This window comes from Solanum dulcamara, chromosome 9 (assembly GCF_947179165.1).
Source record: "Solanum dulcamara chromosome 9, daSolDulc1.2, whole genome shotgun sequence".
Lineage (NCBI taxonomy): Eukaryota > Viridiplantae > Streptophyta > Magnoliopsida > Solanales > Solanaceae > Solanum > Solanum dulcamara.
The window spans coordinates 35,363,873-35,374,520 of NC_077245.1; the positions used below are offsets into that span (position 1 = coordinate 35,363,873).

At 38.1% G+C, this 10,648-nt stretch overlaps 1 pseudogene; it reads left to right on the forward strand.

The window, feature by feature from the left end:
* Positions 1-327: 327 nt before the first annotated feature.
* On the forward strand, positions 328-7,496 carry LOC129903649 (uncharacterized; annotated as a pseudogene).
* The last annotated feature ends 3,152 nt before the right edge of the window (positions 7,497-10,648 follow it).

Consider the following 10,648-nt stretch of genomic DNA (forward strand, 5'->3'; position numbering starts at 1 on the left):
TTGGATCAACCTATCATAAATCTCGTTATTTGGCATTTAGGCCCACCTTTGGCATAAAAGAGGTCCCGTGCATATTAGGTCGCATTTGTACTATTAATTTCTCTTCTTACTATGTAATTTATTTGCTATGTGGTACATGTTCCCTTATTTGCCAACATTATTTGCCTAATTGATTATTCGATTTATACTAATATATTTCTTTTCTTTTTGTTTAACAGAGGTTTCTTTTTCCTTTCTAATTTATTTCCCCAAAGGTTGATTCATGTTGACTGCGAACTGGCGGATCATCCATACTTCACTAGATCAAAAGGCCGATCACCCACCGATATGACTGGTTCAAGTGCATCCGATCAAGATGGTTTAGGACTTGTCACTATCCCAAGAGATGAACCTGAGGCTTCAGAAGGAAGGGATCCTATTTCTTATAATGAACATATTGCTAACCTGATGCAACAAATGGCCAATATGCAAAGAGAGATCGATCGACTTCGAAACCTTACCAATTTGTCCATTAGCCTAAATACACCACTTCCCGAACATGGGGCAGATGCAACTATTCCACCTGTTGACTCTCCCTCGCCTCAAGACTTCCTTCCAAATCCTTCCCCTTTCAAAACCAATATGACTGCTCCTAAACAACCCGTCAACCAACCACAAGTCAATTTCGCAAACATCAACTCACAACAAACCAATCCACTACCTTTCACTACCCCTTATGTTTCCCAAACTCCAGTCCTCCAAACTACACTTAACCAAGCTCCACTCACTGAAACTAACCCACTTACCCAAAAAACCCCACTCACCCAAACCAACCCGCTCATCCAAAAATACCAAACGATCCAACATATACCTGTGACACATACTACAACTCCTAACATGCAATATGTGCCACAAGTATACGTAATAGAAGCTCAACCTTTCGTTACTCCAATACCAACCATGCCAGAAGTCGATCCGTATGAGGAGATGGAGAGAAAGGCCAGATCAAAAACAGATGAAAGTGTAGCTAGGGAGATTCGTAATTTGAAAAAAGCGTTCAAAAGTATCCAACTTCACAAAGAGTGCGAAGGGTTTGAGTATGAGGATTTATGTGTTCATCCTGATGTCGAGTTGCCTGCAGGATATAAAGTACCAAAATTTGATGTGTTTGATGGGAAGGGAAATCCACGAGCTCATTTAAGATCGTATTGTGACAAGCTAGTTGGAGTGGGGAAAGATGAGGCCATTAGAATGAAATTATTCATAAGGAGTTTGACAGGAGAAGCACTGGATTGGTATACAAGTCAAGATCCGAAGAAATGGCATAGTTGGAGTATCATGGCACAGGATTTCATGGATAGGTTCAAGTTCAACACTGAGGCCATACCAGATAGATTCTATTTGATGAAATTAGAAAAAAAGTCGACAGAACCTTTTAGAGAATATGCCATGAGATGGAGAGCAGATGCTGCAAAAGTTCAACCTCCGATGACAGAAAGTGAGATGACCTCCCTTTTTATACAATCTCAAAAAGATGCAACGTATTATGAAAAGATGATAAGCGTGGTAGGAAAAAAGTTCTTTGAAGTGGTAAGGATGGGAGAATTCATTGAAGAAGGTATTAAAACTGGGAGAATCACTAATTTGGCAGCCTTGCAAGCAACAAGTAAAGCAATTCAGTCAGATTCAATTGGAGGAGCCTTTAAGAAGAAGAAGGACGGAGTGTCTGCTGTCATGACCATCCAGGAACGTAGGCCAAACCAAATGTTAACATACCAAAACCCTTTACCCCAACCTTCATACCATAGTCAGTATACCCAAGTCCCTCAGCCATATTACCAGCCTTCCGTCGCCCCTTATCCAGCTTACACCACTCAGCCAATATATTATCCATCCAGAGCGCCCACTTATCCAAATCCCTCACAATACCGACCAACATACCCACCTCAATCCCATTATCAAACACAAATTTGCCCATCAAATCCACCAAGGCCCCGCCCAAACTTTGAAAGAAGACCACCCAAAACCTATACACCTTTAGCCGAACCTTTATCCCAACTATATGAAAGGTTGAGAACTGCAGGGATACTCCAACCAATCCAAGCACGAATTCCCAACCCCCTTCCCGGATGGTATGATAACACTAAGCATTGCGTCAATCACTCTGGAGCTGCTGGACATGACACCGAGAACTGTCTTACTCTCAAGGACAAGATTGAGGCATTGATCAAAGAAGGAGTTATTCAACTCAGAGGTGCTTCCCCCAATGTAAATAACAATCCTCTTCCAAATCATGAGAATGTGAACATGATCACCATTGATGAAGAATGCAATTTGGAAGGGACTATTTTGCCAATCAAAGAAGAGAAGAATGTTATGGCATCTGCCTTTATTGCTCCCATTATCACAATCCAGGCGCGAGCGCCATTTGAAGTGGAAGTTTTGGTTCCTAAACCTAAGATTACGGTTTTGGTTGCTCAATCAACTCATTTTGATACTAAAGCAGTTCCCTGGAGTTACTCAACTGACACAAAGGACAAAGGGAAAGGAAGGGTAGTTGTAGAAGCTGCTGCTGCCGGAATGACAAGATCGGGGCGATGTTATGCCCCTGAAGGTGTTGCACGAATCGTACCGAATAAGGGAGTTAACCAAAAGAAAGTTGTGATAGAAGCTGAAATAGAGGATTTTTGGAGGAAAATGCCAACAAAAGAATATTCTGTTGTTGAACAGTTGAAGAAGACTCCCACCCAAATTTCCTTGATGTCATTATTGATGAGTTCTGAAACTCACAGGAGCGCTTTGGTGAAAGTTCTAAGTGAAGCTTATGTTCCGGCCAATATCACAAGTGAGAATCTTTCAGCCATGGTAGGGCAGGTTTTGGAAGCAAACAAAGTCTGTTTTCACGAAAAGGAATTACCATCTGAAGGTTTAGGACATAACAAAGCATTGAACATCACTGTCAGGTGTAGGGACAAGTTTGTTTCTAGAGTTCTGATTGACAATGGTTCAGCTATTAACATATGTCCTTTCAATACCCTTCGAGCTTTGGGAATTAATATCGGGAAAATTCGTGAAAGCCATGTGAGGGTTAGAGGTTTTGATGGAACACAAAGGGGAGTCATTGGCGAAATTGATTTGCCACTGCAAATTGGACCCGAGGAGTTCGTGGTAGAATTCCAAGTATTGGACATACCTGCTAGTTACAATTTATTGCTTGGGAGGCCTTGGATCCATATGGCTGGTGCGGTCCCTTCTACCCTGCACCAAAATTTGAAATTTGTTTGGAACCGCCACGAGATTATTGTTCATGGAGAAGGTAGTAATTCCATGTATCCTGACAATTCAATCCCTGTTGTTGAAAGTATGGAAGAACTGGATGGGTCTGTGTTCCATACTAAAGAGATTATGTGTGTTCATCAAACCGAAAGGGTAAAGTTACCACGTGTGCTTGTGATGGTGGCTTGGGAAATGTTGAAGAATGGTTTCATGCCTGGTCGAGGTCTTGGAGTGAACTTAGGTGGAATAGTGGAACCAATTCAATTGTCGGGCCAGAAATACACCTTTGGTTTGGGATACAAGCCTACTCCTGAAGAAGTCTCATTGGCCGATCTCAAAAGGAAAGGTGACATTTCATTGCCCCATCCCATTCCGCACTTGAATCAGTCATTTTCCAAGGCATATATTATAAAGGAATCAGAGGAAGACGCTGAAAACACCCTCGTGGAAGGACTCAAAAACTTATTTATAGAAGAAATGGAATGCAACATGATCTTGGAGGATTGTACCGAGATTCCGACCATATGGGATGTGGAGCCTGGAGATGCTTTGAACAATTGGACTTATAACCCATCCCCGTTTCCTCAAAAATCTTGGTAGATGTTTGTATTAGAATTAATGAAATAACATGATTCAAAATTGAGGCCTGAATCATGTTTAAGAATCTTTAAATGTTTTGCCTCCACTTTTGAAATCTTAAATGCCACATCTAAGCCATATTTTTTGCTTTAAAATTCAAAATTTTGTACTTAATTATAAATTTTATTTATTTATTTTTACTCCCTTTCAGCGAGCAAATTAATGAATCTGCCAATACCGAGAATGTGACATGTAATGAAATGAGCAAACAAATCTCAAATACCGAGCAATCTTTTGCGGAATATGAAGAAGAGGTGCAACCTGAAGAGTTGACTGAAGATTTTGAACATTTTGAGAATAAAATAAAGCCAAATTTGGATGAAACTGAGACGGTAAATTTGGGAGATTCAGAACTAATGAAAGAAACAAGAATTAGCATCCATTTGACTCTGTCTCAAAGAAAGGAACTTATTGATCTTTTGGGACAATATATGGATGTATTTGCATGGTCTTATGATGATATGCCGGGTCTAAGCACAAACATTGTTTTACATAAGTTGCCAATTGATCCATCTTGTCCCCCAGTCAAGCAAAAGCCAAGGAAGATCAAGCCTGCTCTGAGTTTAAAAGTTAAGGAAACAGTTTCTAAGCAAATCGACGCCAACGTCATCCGAGTCACAAAGTATCCTACATGGTTAGCTAATATAGTGCCAGTTCCAAAGAAAGATGGAAAAATCAGAGTATGTGTAGACTATCGAGACCTCAACAAGGCCAGTCCGAAAGATGATTTTCCACTTCCAAACATTCACATACTTATTGATAATTGTGCAAAGCATGAGTTGCAGTCATTTGTTGATTGCTTTACAGGCTACCATCAGATTCTAATGGATGAAGAAGAGGCTGATAAAACGGCATTCATCACACCTTGGGGAGTGTATTGTTATCGAGTAATGCCTTTCGGACTCAAGAATGCAGGAGCAACATACATGAGAGCTATGACTACCATTTTTCATGACATGATCCATAAGGAGATTGAAGTCTATGTAGATGATGTCATTATCAAGTCACAAAAGAGCTCCAATCACCTCACAGATTTGAAGAAGTTCTTTGATAGGTTGAGGCGGTATAATCTGAAATTAAATCCTGCAAAGTGTGCATTTGGTGTCCCTGCTAGAAAGATGTTGGGTTTCATTGTGAGTAGGAAGGGCATAGAATTGGATCCTTCAAAAATAAAGGCTATTCAAGACTTGCCCCCTCCAAAGAGTCGAAAGGATGTAATGAGTTTTCTTGGTCGACTAAATTAAATTAGTCGATTCATTGCACAGTCGACTATAATTTGTGAACCAATCTTCAAGTTGTTGAGGAAAGACGCTGCCATTAAATGGACTGAAGATTGTCAACAAGCTTTTGACAGAATCAAGGAGTACTTGTCTAGTCCGCCCGTCTTGGTGCCTCCAAAACCGGGGAGACCATTGCTACTATATATGTTAGTATCGGACAATGCATTTGGATGTGTGTTAGGACAACATGATGAAATTGGGAGGAAAGAACAGGCTATATACTACTTGAGCAAGAAATTCACGCCTTATGAAGCCCGGTATACTTTATTGGAACGCACTTGTTGTGCCTTGACTTGGGTTGCACAAAAGTTAAGACATTACTTATGCGCGTATACCACTTTTCTCATCTCAAGGATGGATCCACTCAAATACATATTTCAGAAGCCTATGCCAACGGGGAAGTTGGCAAAATGGCAAATTTTACTAAGTGAATTCGATATTATTTATGTCACTCAGAAGGCCATCAAGGGACAAGCGCTTGCTGATCATCTTGCTGAAAACCCTGTGGATGAAGAGTACGAACCTCTTAAAACTTATTTCCCTGATGAAGAGGTGTTATTTATTGGAGAGGATATTTTAGAAGAATATCATGGGTGGAGGATGTTCTTTGATGGTGCTGCAAATTCTAAAGGAGTCGGTGCTGGGGCAGTGCTTGTCTCAGAATTAGGTCAACATTATCCAGTCTCAGCGAAATTCAAGTTTCTATACACTAATAATATGGCGGAGTATGAAGCTTGTATTCTTGGACTCAGAATGGCTGTTGATATGAATATACAAGAATTGTTGGTTATAGGTGACTCAGACTTATTGATTCACCAGGTACAAGGCGAATGGAGCACCAAGAATGTGAAGATACTCCCCTATTTGCAATGTGTGAAGGAAATATGCAAGAAATTTATCAAGATAGAGTTCAGGCATATTCCTAGAGCTCAAAATGAATTCGCAGATGCCTTGGCAACCATGTCTTCTATGATTCAACATCCAGACAAGAATTACATAGATCCAATCAAAATCAATGTGCAGGATCAACCGGCCTATTGTTTCCATGTGGATAAAGAAATAGATGGAGAACCATGGTACTATGATATTGTGAGGTATCTCAAAGAAGGAGATTATCCAGAAGGCATAAGCAATATTCAAAAGAGAACACTGCGGAGGCTTGCAAATCACTTTTTCTTAAGTGGAGAAATCCTTTATAGGAGGACTCCAGATTTAGGTTTATTAAGGTGTGTTGACTCCCAAGAGGCGAGCAAGTTGATTGAAGAAATACATGGGGGTGCTTGCGGGCCACACATGAATGGTTTTACTTTGGCAAAGAAGATTGTGCGGGGCGGATATTTCTGGATGACTATGGAAACAGACTGCATTCGCTTTGTGAGGAAATGTCATCAATGTCAGATTCATGGTGATTTGATCCGAGTTCCACCGAATGAACTCAATGTGATGAGTTCTCCTTGGCCGTTCGTAGCCTGGGGTATGGATGTCATCGGTCCTATTGAGCCAGCCGCATCAAATGGACACAAGTTCATTTTGGTAGCTATCGATTACTTCACAAAATGGGTAGAAGCATCCTCACATAAGTCTGTGACAAAAAAGGTGGTGACAGATTTCGTTCGCAATAACATAGTTTGTAGATTTGGCATCCCCCATTCGATTATAACAGATAATGGAGCTAACCTCAATAGCGGTTTGATGCATGAGATATGTGATAAGTTCAAAATCATTCACCGCAATTCTACTCCTTATCGACCACAGATGAATGGAGCAGTTGAGGCTGCCAACAAGAATATCAAAAAAATATTGCGAAAGATGATTGATAATTATAAGCATTGGCATGAAAATTTACCGTTTGCCCTCCTTGGCTATCGCACCACGATTAGGACTTCGACTGGGGCAACACCTTATCTTTTGGTTTATGGAACAGAAGCAGTATTACCAATGGAAGTTGAGATACCATCCCTGAGGATAATCCAAGAAGCTGAGTTGAGTGATGCCAAATGGATACAAAGCCGATATGAACAATTGATGCTCATTGATGAAAAGAGAATGAGTGCAGTTTGTCACGGACAACTTTATCAACATAGGATGGCCAAAGCTTTCAATAAAAAGGTAAGACTGAGACAGTTCAAGCCGGGACAATTGGTGTTAAAACGGATATTCCCTTACCAAGAAGAAGCTAAGGGGAAGTTTGCGCCTAATTGGCATGGGCCTTATGTGGTTCACAGAGTGTTGACTGGAGGAGCGGTGATTCTAGCAGAAATGGACGGAAAGATATGGCCGAAAGCCATCAATTCAGATGCGATTAAGAAATACTATGTCTAGGAGCCTTTATATTGTTTTCATGTAATATTTTATGTAATATTGAAGAACTACGTTCCGACCTGATTCCCTTGGCGGGATACGTAGGAAACCCATATCGGGTCTGGTCACTTAGAAAAAATTATAAAGAAGATCCCATTGTTATGTACTATGAACTACGCCTGGCCTGATTCCCTTGGTGGGATACGTAGGCAACCTGTATCGGCTTCGGTCACATTATCAGAAAATTTTCATTTCCCTCCTTCTTATTATTATTTCGTATATGATAAGTACGTATAGTCTAGTTCATGTTGGATACCTAGGCAACCAGTAAAAGACTCGGCCCCTTTGTTTCAATTCTCAAGGAATGTATTCACGAATTACGTATGGTTCGGTCTTTTCGTTATCATGATGAAATATCATTATCTCTCTTTACCAAAACTGGGACAGTTTTGCGGGCAACATTAGAAGAAGACGTCAAGAAAATTGAAGAGTATGTGGGAAATAGAATAATCAGGTTGAAGAAAGACTCCAGAAAAGAACGTTTGCTTCGTTTCACGACATGTCGCAATCTAAAATTTTGCAGAAATTCTTTACTATTATATATATATATATATATATATATATATAATTTATCTTATTACTTTTAATATGAACCTTTACACCAAATATTTTCCTGTTATTTATTAGCCAAGATTTAGAATAGACGGGGATTGCAAGTCCAAACTAAGTTGAAGAAAGAAGGAGTATGAAGAGTCAATGCTTCAAAGTCAATACGAATCAACCTCCCCCCAAAACTCATAATTTTTCTTTGAATGCAGGCTTGCCAGAATTATCGGCCAATAAAGAGGTCAACATATTTACAGCCTCGGAAGGATCATATGCTGAATGGTTTGAATTACTTATAAATTTATGTTTTAAATCAAGCTTCTCGAAAATTCTAAATATCTTGATTTCACAAATATTTTCAGTTGTACTACCTATGATATTAAATGCCCGCATAAATATTCTCAAATGCACTCCACGAATACTTTCAAATAATTTTAAGTGCAATACGCTATACAAATGCTTTCAGATATCTTCGAACACATCGCACAGATGTCTTGAAATCTTTTCAAATGCACTGCACAAATGCTTTCAATTATTATCAAATGCACTGCACAAATGCTTTCAATTATTATCAAAAGCACTGCACAAATGCTTTCAGATATTATCAAATGCACTGCACAAATGCTTTCAATTATTATCAAAAGCACTGCACAAATGCTTTCAGATATTATCAAATGCACTGCACAAATGCTTTCAATTATTATCAAAAGCACTGCACAAATGCTTTCAAATATTATCAAATACACTGCACAAATGCTTTCAAATATTATCAAATGTACTGCACAAATGCTTTCAAATATTATCAAATGTACTGCACAAATGCTTTCAAATATTATCAAATGCACTGCACAAATGCTTTCAAACATTATCAAATGCACTGCACTAATGCTTTCCAGTATATTCAAATGCACTGCACAAATGCTTACAATATATTCAAATGCACTGCACAAATGCTTTCGATATATTCAAACGTGCTGCACGAATGCTTCTTATATATTCAAATGCACCGCACTAATGCTTTCTTATATATTCAAACGCACTGCACAAATGCTCTCAAATATTATCAAATGCACTGCACTAATGCTTTTCGATATATTCAAATGCTTTATTGCGCTCCACGTGGCTCTCAATTGTTTTTTTTACTGCTTTGCACAAATGCTTTAAATACAATTGCATAAAACGCTTGCAAAAGTTGCAATATTTGCAAAGACATCATTTTTATTAATCATTGACTTGAGGAGTTGCAATCTTCATTAAAGTCGCATTCTTCATAAATCATTTGGGTTAAAGCCTCATTTCATTAATCATTGCTGAAAGACACCATTATCATGAATCATCGGCCTTAAAACTCTATTTTTCATACGCTTCGATTTTATTTAATCATTACGGCTTGCAAGGCTGCATTTTCATATACTCGCACCCTAGAGGTGTCATTCCCATAAGCTTATTGCACATCGCTCTATATTTAATATTTACTAACTGTCTTATCAAGTTTAAGTTTTGCAGAAACCGCAACATAACGTGGAATTGTTTCTAAGCAGTGAACGGGGGATGTTTGTTGGAAAGTCAAACTCACCGACAATGGTCATGAATCTACTCTCGAACGCTACTCAACCTACTTCCATAATTCAGGTTTTAAAATCCAGTCTCGCCATTATTCGTTATTGGGATGATTTCTTTGGGATTAGGCTTTACTTCGTTCTTCCCAATATTCTCGCCCCTTATCGAGTCCAGATTTTTAATTCCACTTTTATCTCTTTATATTGTCAATACGCTCAATTTTGCTTCACTTCATTTTTTTTAAAAAATAACTCTTCACTTGTTCAATCTTATTCTTCTCTGTGGCCACCTCTGTCAATACTTTCTCATTCACTAATACTGACACGATTTTATAAATGATGGCATTTACGATTCGCTCCACCCTATTCTGGCATAACTTCAAAGCTGCACTTGGCTTGAATCACGAAGGATTCGAGACTTGTTGGTAACTCAAAAGCAAAATTCATCCACAATTTTTCACAATTTTTTTTTATCTTCGTATTTTCATAAACTTCACTTCAACATTGATGGTCGGGACAAAATTGGCTATTATGTCAACTTCTTTGCCCAAAAACTCTTACATCGTCTTCGATCAAAGAGGGGCAGCTGTTGACACCCAATTTTTACCCTCTACAACGTAATTTTTTACAAAAAAATAATAATACCATAATAATAAAAAATTTATATATATAATAATAATAATAATAATAATAATAATAATAATAATAATAATAATAAAACGAAATATACATATATGGTATCATCATTTTAAATTAATTTCTTTCTCTCTGTATAGCTATATATATATAATAATTCTTGAATATGATATATTTTATTATTTATTCAAAAAAGTTGCCTCAAAAGATTTTTATTTTTTAAAATAAATAGGTTTGTTAATTAGTGTGATTTAATTGATAGACTCATATTTCAAGTTAATTTATTTAAACTGGAGTTAATTATTTACTTTGTCAAAATGAGAGGTTTGTTAATTAATTAATGCATACTCTTCTTATTTTAATTCTAGACTT